This window comes from Medicago sativa, chromosome 1 (assembly GCF_051527215.1).
Source record: "Medicago sativa cultivar Bolivia chromosome 1, Bolivia_mono, whole genome shotgun sequence".
Classification (NCBI taxonomy): Eukaryota; Viridiplantae; Streptophyta; class Magnoliopsida; order Fabales; family Fabaceae; genus Medicago; species Medicago sativa.
The window spans coordinates 92,524,445-92,536,096 of record NC_140749.1 but is presented as its reverse complement, the minus strand read 5'-3'; positions in this window follow the sequence as shown (position 1 = coordinate 92,536,096).

The window sequence follows — 11,652 nt, the reverse complement described above, 5'->3', positions numbered from 1 at the left end:
AAAAATTTAGTGATTAAAATTAGTTATATAATTTACTCAATAGTTGAAAATTTAATGTGAAAAAACAAATAATTTAATTTTTTAAACCAAACAAAAAATTGAATTGGTATATGATATAACCTTATCATCTCATATGATTCTTTTTAACGAATTCACATTTTAATTAATGAAAATGAAATAACTTATAATATTAAGTTCTTAAAAGAATAACAAATAGTGACTATCAAATTAATTTTTTATACTATTCAAAAAAATAAATTTTTTATAAAAGAATATTCCTTTAAAAAAAACTAAAAATAGTTACACATAACCTAATAAGTTTGTTCCTCTTTTCTTCACTTTGTAACATGTATATGGAAATCAAAATTTGCAATTATTATAAAGATTGTTGAATAAAAAACTTATGCTTCAAAAAAAGGAATTCATATCATTTCGAATAATTTCATTTAATTACTCATTATTAATTATTAATTTGCCAATAAAAAAATGTATAATTCATACAATTATTGTATATATAAGGCACAATAAACTAGCCATTCCAAATTGCTCACATCTTTGTTCAAAAATTGTAGAGCTTTTTATACTTTTGTGCAAAACCTTCCTCCTTTTTTAATGTCATGCACCTCCTATAATCTTAGAGTTATATGGTTATATGGGTGGGAGGTATAAAGGCTATTAGGAGGGCATTCAACAATATTTTCATATTGCTGGTGGTGAAATTAATTTTGCTAGCATGGAATATCCTCACAAGTTGATGCAACTGGTGTGTTACATACTATAAATCAATTTCCTATATAGCACCTGATGCATTATTTGGGTTCAATTCTTTTTTCCTTTAAGTATATCGTTTATAATGACTACTATTTTTCTGTAGTCTTTATAAGGCAAATATCATATTGTAATATTATGTATAATCAAAGTACAAGTTGTGTTTTGTGTTATGCTTTATGTAGAATACATTTACATTTTGAAGGAAAAAAAATAGTCTATGACCCTGAAATGTGAAAACTTTTGTTGTGCCTTACTTTTACTGTTTTTGTTGTAGGAAATGTCTAATTATGAGAAAAAAAGTGAGAAGAGAGAGCACTGTGATAATTTTTTTTTTGTATAAAAATATATAGGGGGAGAGAGAGAAATCAAATAAAGTAAATTGAATCTATTATTTGCGTCAAATAAAGAGAGAGCACTGTGATAATTTCTTCTCTTGCTCGGTTAGATAGAAAGTGATAAAAGTGATTTTAAAAATAAAACCATTTGCGTCAAAGTTCTTTTATCGAATTTAAAAATAAAAAAATAAAAAAAAACTTTCTTTTTTGGATTATAAGTGATCAAGTATACACATATTTTCTCTCAAAAAAGTACACACATGTTTTGAATAAGCAATCATCATGTACGATCTTTTTTTAATAATAAATTTCAATAATTTTTTTAAAAGAATAAAATAAATGTCAGTATATGCTAATAAATTATGTGCCTGTGATTTGTGAGATATTTTTTTATATCTTAATATATATAGTAGATAATTTGTTTTTTCGACTGTTATTTTTATTGTTAATTTTTGCCTCAGTCAATAATTGAATTCGTTCCTGATATCTCTCATTGGAAAGAAATTTAGAGTATCACCTATAATAACCTGATATTTCTCATTCGAAAGAAATTTAGAGTATCACCTATACTAAATATATACATTCTACGTTGTATTTTTACGTTGTATTTTTTGAGGATTGTTCCACGTTGTATATTAATACGCCGTATCACCTATAATTGGTCTAAACATGAAAATATTAAATCCAATAAAATAAATATTTTATTGATCAACAAAATTATCTATATTTTATTTTAGTTAAGAACAACTAAACTAATTAAAATTATTTTATTTTAGCTAATTTTCTTTAATAGTGTACGTAGCAAAGTGAAACTGTGAGAGGAGAGAAGAAGTGTCTGCTTGCAAAATAAAAAGGAGTTCTAATTGAGAGTATAAGGGAATATCAATAAATTTTTATTGATGCAAATCATAGCCTTCAAGACGGAAATTAAAGGATCAATTAAGTCAACTAATTTTAATGGGAATATATTTTGCATTTATTGACAGGAAAAAAGGAAACATGTGTGATAAATTATTAATTTTAAAAGGTTATATTTCTAAAATGTATCATTATCTATATAATAATACATCTTAGATTTTTTTTCATTAGCGTTTCAATAATTTTCATTAAAAAGGTTTATATTATATATCATATAAATCAGTTCATTCTATTATAACTATAATGTAACAATAATAATGAGCTTCAGTATATATAAAAATACATATGATACATGAAAATAGGTTGACGATGGAATTCACATTTTTTTTTATAAATCTATTCTAAATTGGTGCATGATGGTTCCAAAAAAATATTAATATGATAGGAACCGAAAACAACTATAGCTATTCCAAATTGATCAAGAATATTATTGACATGATTTGGTCAAAGAATTATGCATTTAAACAACTTAAATATGATGTGGTATTTTTTATTCACAAAGAATATGATACATATTATTGATAAATGATTTAGTCATAATATATGGATCAAAACAATTTTAATAGAATTCACACATCTGTTAGGCGTATTCTCATATACAAGTATGCGAAAGAATTAAGTGAAGATCAAGTGTATTCTATTATTGTCAAAAAAAAAAGTGTATTCTATTAACAAATTTAGTGTTGCTTCTGATGCATGGTCATACAGGACAACAAGACAAGGTTAACTTTCAATACGGTGCCATAATTTTATAAAATAAATAAATTAATATATGAATCAACCAATATTTGACTAAGAGAATGAAAAAAATCATTCTGAAATTGAATGAGCCATAAAAGAAAATGAGAAATTTTCCCTGAGAAAGTCATCATGGAATCAACACCATTTAAGCATTAAAATCATATTTTTGGTGATTTTGTTACAAATATACCGTTTTTAAACATATATTAAAAAGTTTTAGAAAAACACACACACACACACACACACACACACACACACATATATATATATATATATATATATTGAACATTATGGTTATGTATAATTTAAGAAAAAAAATGGCGATGTTTAAATTTTATCGCATCCATCTTTCCAATACATAGATTTTTTTTTTAGGGAATACACTTAGATTTTTAATTATTGTTTTAAATTAAATGAGTAAAATTGATTATTTTAATGAAATTTGGTATAAAAAAAACATTGATATTTTCATGTTGATACAATCATTTGATTTTATACACAATATGCATGTCAATACAACTTAAATTATAGGACAAACATTTTGGATCAAAATTTAATTTGTTAGTTTACATGTAGAGATGAGTTTAATTATAATTTTAATTTGTTAGTTTACATGTAGAAACGAGTTTAATATAAATTTAATTAATTTGTGCTATACCTCAACGGCCAACGTAAAACTTTATTAAATATATATAACAAAAACCAAATATGTAATAATGTGAATGCTCGGTCGTTTCCTACAAGAAACATGATGTAGAGTTAAAGTACAACATTAAATAAGAAAGAGTCCTTATATCCCCACCTAGATGCAGTGAAAAATGAGCAAGGTTCCCACATATTCGTGCACGAGTGTGGATAAAGAAGTTACTACATGAGAGTATGATACTTTTTGGAACATGAAATATAGGCACTCTTATAGCAAGATGTATGGAATTAGTTGATATTATGATTAGAAGGAAGATTAATTTTGTGTGCATACAATAAATTAAGTGAGTGGATAAAAAGACAAGAATTAGATAGTTCATGATTTTTTTTTGGTTACAGATAGTTCATGATTTAAGCATTGATACACTGACAAAGTTAAATTGAAAAATGAGGTAGAGATTATTATCGATAAAGAATGAAAGAAGGATATTATGGATGTAAGAAGGACAAAAGATCATATCATAGCTCTAAGACTTATAGTGGAACAATACATCTTTATTATTGTAAGTTAGATCGAGAAATGGGGTAGGCAATATTGCAGATAAGGAATGAAAGAATGATATTATGGATGTAAAAATGATTGGAGATCAGATCATAATTCTAAAATTTGTAGTGGAGCAATACATATTTAATGTTATTAGTGATTACACACCTTAAGTAGGGTTGTAAAAACACCTTAAAGTATGGTTTTGGGAGGGTTTAGGATGCTTAATTCAAAATACAACACTAGGAGAAAATATTCATTAAGAGGGGATCTAAATGGGCATGTAGGTAGTGTTTTGAGAAGTTTTGAAGGTGTGCATGTGAGTATTGCTTCAGGGAAATAAATGTGGAGGGTAAATCCATCCTATATTTTATGAAATGACATGAGCATATTATCACATACAAGAGTGTGGTGCAATGTTCTCATATATATATATATATTTCTTTCTTATTAAGGAATCTAACAAATATTTGTTTGAACTATAAAATATTACCTGGAGAGAATTTAACTACCCAACATATGTGATTGGTTATAAATTTAAGGGTTTCGAGGGAGTGAAGAGAAGAAGCCATAATTGGATTCCAAGAGTCAGGCGGTGGCATTTAAAGGGTGAAAATTAAATATTTACCAACATAAGATTTTATAGGGAGGTTTCACAAAACTGCACGAATTCCCAAATGATATGTGGGACAAGATGACACGTGAGGTTAGAAAAGTAGCAGAAGAATCATTAGGAGAATAAAGAGGTTTTGGATCTAGGTTAAAGAGTCTAGGTGGTGGAACTAAAATGTTCAAAGAAAAGTGAGAATCAAAATGAAATGTTTTAAAGAGCAGCCTATGTGTAAATGTGCCGAAATTTGGGAAAATTACAAGGCCTAAGAAAGAGACCACGAATGCGTTGAACGAAGCAAGAACCCAAACTTTTGATGGATGATACCAATCCTTAGGCACCAAGGAGGGAGAAAAATCTATATATAGTCTTGCCAAGGGATGAGAAAGTAAGATAAGAGATTTCGATAAAGGATAATGGAAGAATTATTTCCATAATTGATTTAATGAAGTTATGGGATCTTACCAGACTCTAACATGCTAGACATTTGATAGGAGGATTGAAACTATGAGGTAAAAGAATATGAGGTAAAAGAAACGTTGAAAAACATGAGTAATGGCAAGAAAGTTAGGCCTGCAAACATACCAGTTAGATTGTGGGAAAGTTTTGGAAAAAGAGACAACGAGTGACTCGCCAAAAATTTTAACAAAATTATGAGGTCAAAGCGAATGTCAGATAAATGGGAAAAAACAATTTAATTATAATTATAAGAACAAGGAAGATATACAAAATTGCGCAAATTATAAAGGAATTAAAATTATTAGTCATGCCATAAAGTTATGGACAAGAGTGATTGAACGGAGACTAAGAAAATAGACTAGAGCTACTAATAATCAATTTAGTTTTGTGTTTAGGAGGTCGACTATGAAAGTGATCCACTTACCACGATGTGCGATGGAGCGATACCGGATGGATATAAAAAAAATTCACTAAAATTCGAGAATTGAGAAAAATATACAAATTTCTTACATGAGTTTAGCACGGCTATATGAATACATATAATTTGCTTATTTGGTGTTAAATTCATCATAATTATATGGAAATCCCATCTAAATATTAGTAGTAGAATATATATATATATATATATATATATATATATATATATATATATATATAGATAGATAGAGAGAGAGAGAGAGAGAGAGAGAGAGGTTAGACAAAAAAGAGATCAGTGGAACCGGCTAAATAGCATAAAAGGACATAAGTTGTGCTAGAGGTATCTACTCCTTCGTCCAAATTTTAACCCACGACATGACTCCAACTCCTTATCCTTTAACCAAAACCAGCCGAGATACCTAAAACCTCAACACCCCACTCCTCCAAACAAAAATTTATATATACTTTATACTTTTTTAATGACGAATGTTGGCAATTAGTTGTTAGATTAATATTTATGCATTCATCAAAGTTTGAACCCTAACCTTTCAACTCCTTATTCCTAAACTCAAACCAGCTAAGCTACCCAAACCCCATCCCCTGAAACAAAACTACTTATATACTTTATCTTAATACAACCATATAGTTTTTTTTTTTTTTTTTTTACAAAAACTACTTTTAAATTTGTAATTTATACTTTTCATCAAAAAAAACTTTATAATATACATTAAGTTTACTTTAAATTTATGTTGATTTATTTGTCAAATAACTTAAATATTCACTAACTTTGTGTGATTTTTTTTTTGTGTGAATTTTCAATTGAATTTAAAGTATTATTTATATTAAAATTTTGTTCAAAGATATGGGCTTATTGTAATGTGTTGAGACTTACTGTTAATATGAGATTGAGTGCATCTTCGGTACCTGCAGAGCAGGTAGAAATTGCTAATTTTAGCAAGTGGATACTCTCAATTGGAGACGACAACGACGCTTCAGACGAGAATGCTGAAATGAAGGTGGAAATTCCTGAAGATTTGCTCATATCGGACACAACAAATCCGTTGATGTCACTTATAGACTTTGTGTATCCCGATTTGAATGATAACCTCGGTGACCCGCTATTTTCCAAGAAAGAGGAATACTCGCACCAACGCTTGATTTAGTTGAGCATGTTAACAAATATATGATGTCACTAATTCCAGGTGAAGAGAAAGAGTATTTAAGCTCTGATTCTGTTTATCGATCGGGCGAAAATTCTGATGTCCAGAGCGAGTGGTTCACAACGGAATTTCTTACTGGTATGAATAGCTCTGGAATTCCAAATCACCGGTTGAAACTAAGGGTTGGATGTCCAGTTATGCTGATGAGAAACATCGATCAGGCCAATGGACTGTGTAACGGTACGAGGCTGATAGTTACACATCTAGGGAAGAGCACGATAGCTGCTGCCATAATTACAGGAAAAAGGGCAGGTACCACGGTATTCATTCCCAGGATGAATCTTATTCCGAGTGATCCAGGACTACCCTTCAAATTCAGGCACATGCAATTTCCATTGACGCTTTGTTTTGCAATGACAATAAATAAAAGTCAGGGTCAATCTTTATCTCGAGTGGGAGTTTATCTTCCTAAGCCCGTGTTCACGCATGAACAACTCTATGTCGCTGTCTCTCGAGTTACTTCTAGAAAAGGGTTGAAGCTGCTCATCTTGGATGAAGATAATAATGTTTGCAAGGAGACAACAAATGTTGTGTATCATGAAGTTTTTCAAAAAGTATGATCCTTGGTCATGTTTTAGAATTGTTGTTGCTATAATTTAGAAAACTAAAGTTGCGTATTGTTTGGAAGTCGGTTTTTTTAATTTCTTTGTAAGGCGTACTGGTCATTACATAACATGCAATTTCTATATAAGCAGATCCTCCTGCCATTGACTTTTAATTGATGCACTTTTCAGGTATAACAATACGCGGAACTTTTTTTTTACATCATTGTTACCCTAAAATACAATATTTACATTAGACCATTGGTTTTGTAAAAAATAAAAGCAAATAACAATCGGCGTTTCTGTAGCCCAAACTATATTTATACACACCCGTAAAAAAATTAACGTTTGCATTCACAGACTAGCTGTATACATCTGACACTGACTATTATATAAAAAAAATATAAATTTTTTAGTTTTTATGATTTATTTTTTTATTTTTTTTATAAGGCCAGAGCAAAGGACATAAAAGAAAAGAGTTGCTCCCAACTCTGTTGGTACCCAACTCTAATCTTTTGTCAGATGCTCATAAATATATTATTAAAAAAAAGGGAAAAAATACATAAAAAAAAATTGGGGGACATAAACTTAACCTGTTTATCCAGAAAATGTAGGTCTACCCAAACGGGTGATATGAAAATTAAAAACAACACAAATGGATATAACAGCCTCTTAAGTAGAGGTCTAAGACCGCGGTGAATGGACCAACCGTCAACACAGAGCAGATCCACGTACCATCCTCTCCCTGCAAAGCACAACAAGATAAAAGCTCTTTCGAGCCCCAAAGTATATATCAAATAAGACCTTCCTTCCGACACGGGGAGGAATACTGGTGCCTTTAGCCCAGAATTGCAACCACCATCCAGAAACACGTGGATCAACACAACAGTGCGTCCCTTATCAGACCTTGAAGAACGAAGACAACCTTAAGGATGACGACGACGGTAGGTTGGGAATCCGAATTGAATCTTGCCGCCGAAGAGGAAAACGTCTAATCTGCCACATATACTCAACAATTCTGAATTGAACAAACATCAGAGACAAGCATGAACATATCTTTTTTAGGGATGGTGTCTGAATCGACCGCCAACATGAACAAGATTCACGTACCAACAGCCCATGCGACAAATCACAGCAAGCATTTTCAGCCCTTTCGAGCTCAACGAAACCCGAACACCGCGAAACACACTAGCACAACCGCGACGGGTTTCTGAAGTAGAACCACGACCCCGGACGACAACGAAGGAAGCCACCGTGGGGTTTGAAGATTGCGAACCGGGACCATGACGAAACGCAACTGCGTAACAACTACCACCACGCAAACACCATCAAGAAGGATGAGGAAACCCATCCATCTTTACACCAGATCTACTACCAAATCCAAATCAGAAACGACAACGATCTCAAAAGCAACCACCGACCCTGTATAAGTTTTTAGACCAACACATGAGCGGTTTGGTGATGACGCAATCGCGAGGCTGATCGCATCACCGACGGCCGCGATTACATGGTGGAAGAAGAAGGGAAGGAGGCTGAGAAGAGGGAGGTTGAAGGGGCTGCGCGGTCAAATCAGGTTTTGCGAGTATGTTATCAGTTTTTATGATTAATAAAATACACTATGTCAACGAATAATAATATACAGTACGTCGGCATATTTTTGCAAAAATATTACATATGCCAAGCTTTACACTGAGTACAACTTATACTACAAATAATTAGTATAAGTATAAATCCAAATACTTTAATCGTTATCTGCAATGTTTAGATATTTCAAAATATATATAAAATTAAGATGATATTTTTTCCATGTCAAATTTAAATTATAACTACACTTATAACTTTAAGATAACATAATATAAAATCTATATATTTGATAAAAAAAGTTTTTTATTTCCCCGTGCTTGGCACGGGTCACTATACTAGTAGTTTATAAATATCGCCGAGCCAATGCAGTTTTATGCTATGCAAAGGATCTTAATTAAGTTTTCTACAAATGAATAGATATAAACTTGAAAATATTCTTCGTGTACTCCATCCTTATCTGTTAGCAGCATGGGCGGATCAAGTGTGAAACATGGTGTGGCAGTTGCCACACCAGATTATTTCCTATTTCAGTATATATATAGTATAAGTCATCAATATATCGCAGTATCTTCGTTAGCCTAGCGGTAAACGTTTTGTGGTGGCTTGCTGGTCCTCGGTTCAACTCTCGGTTAGTTGCAGTTTTTGATTTTTTTTAAGTTGTTAATATTAAAAATTTAAAAATGGTGTTGCAAGGAGTCGAGGAGTCGAACCTGTAACACCAAAGGTATAATGCTCTCACCCAAACCACTTTGCTATAGTTTTTAAGTTGTCAAGGCTTTTCTCTGTTAATATATATAGTTTCTTTGTAAATTTTGCCACACCAATATCAACTGTCTAGATCCGCCCCTGGTTAGCAGCCGCTGATTGGTATGGCTTGAATAGCTACCTGAAGCAGGGACGGATCCAGAAATTTTAATATGTGGGGTCAATATCGTTTATCATAATATTTTTATAAAAAATATATATAAATTCAAAACCAATAAAATGGTGGTTTAAATATGTTTTTAGTTCCTACAAAATCACGAGCTTTCAAATCTAATTCTATTTAAAGTTTGATGATAATTTCTTGGTAGAGAAAATTTAGGGCGAGGGAATATGGTGCCCTAGTCCAAGGCGGTGAAATTTTAATGATAATTTTAGTCTCTATGATATTGCAGTATGTACAATAATTCCTATTTTAAAAACTTTTTACAAAAACTTATATTTTAGTCCTCAATACAGTCCCTATAGTATGCAAATAGAGAATCAAACTTAAATTTTTTGAGAGATTAAACTTAAAAAAAACTCAAAATTTTATAAAGACTAAAAACATATTTAACTTCAAGTGATAACATCATTATCATTACACAAAAAATTGAAGATAACAAAAAAAATACCATTTTAAATCGAAAAATTTAACACCTTAATATCAAAGGATGATAATTACTCTCTTGATTTTCTTCCCTAAGGTGTTGACACTAAACTTTTCATCTTCTACTTGCCACTTTCATTTTTTTTATTGGACCACTTTCTTTTTATCTTAAAAACTAAAACACATACCCCAATTTTTGTTGTAATGCTAGACGAGTGGGATACTAGTAATTGTTAAGGAATATTGTATTCTTAATTCATATGTATGTTATATTTCAATTCATCCTTTCCCGTAAAAATGCATGCCATTTCGTCTATGTTTTTATGTATCAAGTGGTTATCCTTCAAAACAAAAAGCTGTATTAAAAGTTATGTAGGGTCAACATAAAATTTTATGTGGGGTCATCAACTTAAAATATCACATTTTTTGTCATAAAAATATCAATGGAGTGGGGTCAGCTGACCCCAATTAGGTGAGTGTGCATCCGTGCCTGCCTGAAGTGTAAAGCAAGACAATTCAAGATGTTGCAAACATTAATATGACCATGACTATATCTCATATTGTTGCTATAAGGAGTTTAAAAAAAACTCTGCAAATCACATATATAGTTTTTTCAGTTTCTTTCCCTTAAAGGGAGTATTATTGTCTTTCAAACATAAATGTTGTCTTTCCATATTACAATGCCAAATAACAGATATTGTTATACTACCATAATGTTTTCATATATAATTCAGATTAACAAAATAAGTTTTGAAATAAATATCCAATAAATTTTTTAATATCGGTTAAATGGTTGAACGGAATGAAAAGAATCTGTCAGAAATATAGAACCTGAACTGAGCAGTTTCAACCCCGGCCATGGCAAGATAAAAGAGAACAAAAAGTGGGAACCTATTAAAGAAAATGGATCAATTAAAAGTAATAAGACTTTTTAGATTCCAATAAAACTAAACTCAAAACTAAGAAGCTAAATAGTACATGACAACAACATATAGGATGGACTCGATCCTACCTTGTTCCTGTTTGTGTATGCATCAAAATCTAAGGCACAATCATAGTTGAATCCACAATAATCTCAAAGACCAAAAGACTCCAATCATACAAGTCATTGATAAATAATGAATTATAGACTAATTTATCTGAATCAATGATGATGAATTTGACATCTCAACTACATTGACACCTCAAAACCTTCACATATCTTTTGCAACACTCTAATAAGTATACTAAAACAAATAATGGTCAGAATTATAAGAAAATAATTTGAGAATAAAACAATTTTATAGACTTTTCACCGTTCTATCAACAAATAAAAAACAAGTTCAAGAACTATTTTGCAAGGCTAGCTAGCCGTATTGGCTTGTAAACAATGACATTGCCTTGTATATTATGTAACCTACAAAAATACATAGTACGTAGTTGCCAAAATACTTTTGAACTTGATGAAATAGAAAACACATCATCCTCTTCTTTTTAGTGAAGCACCAAACATACGATCAAATAGGATTCTATCAA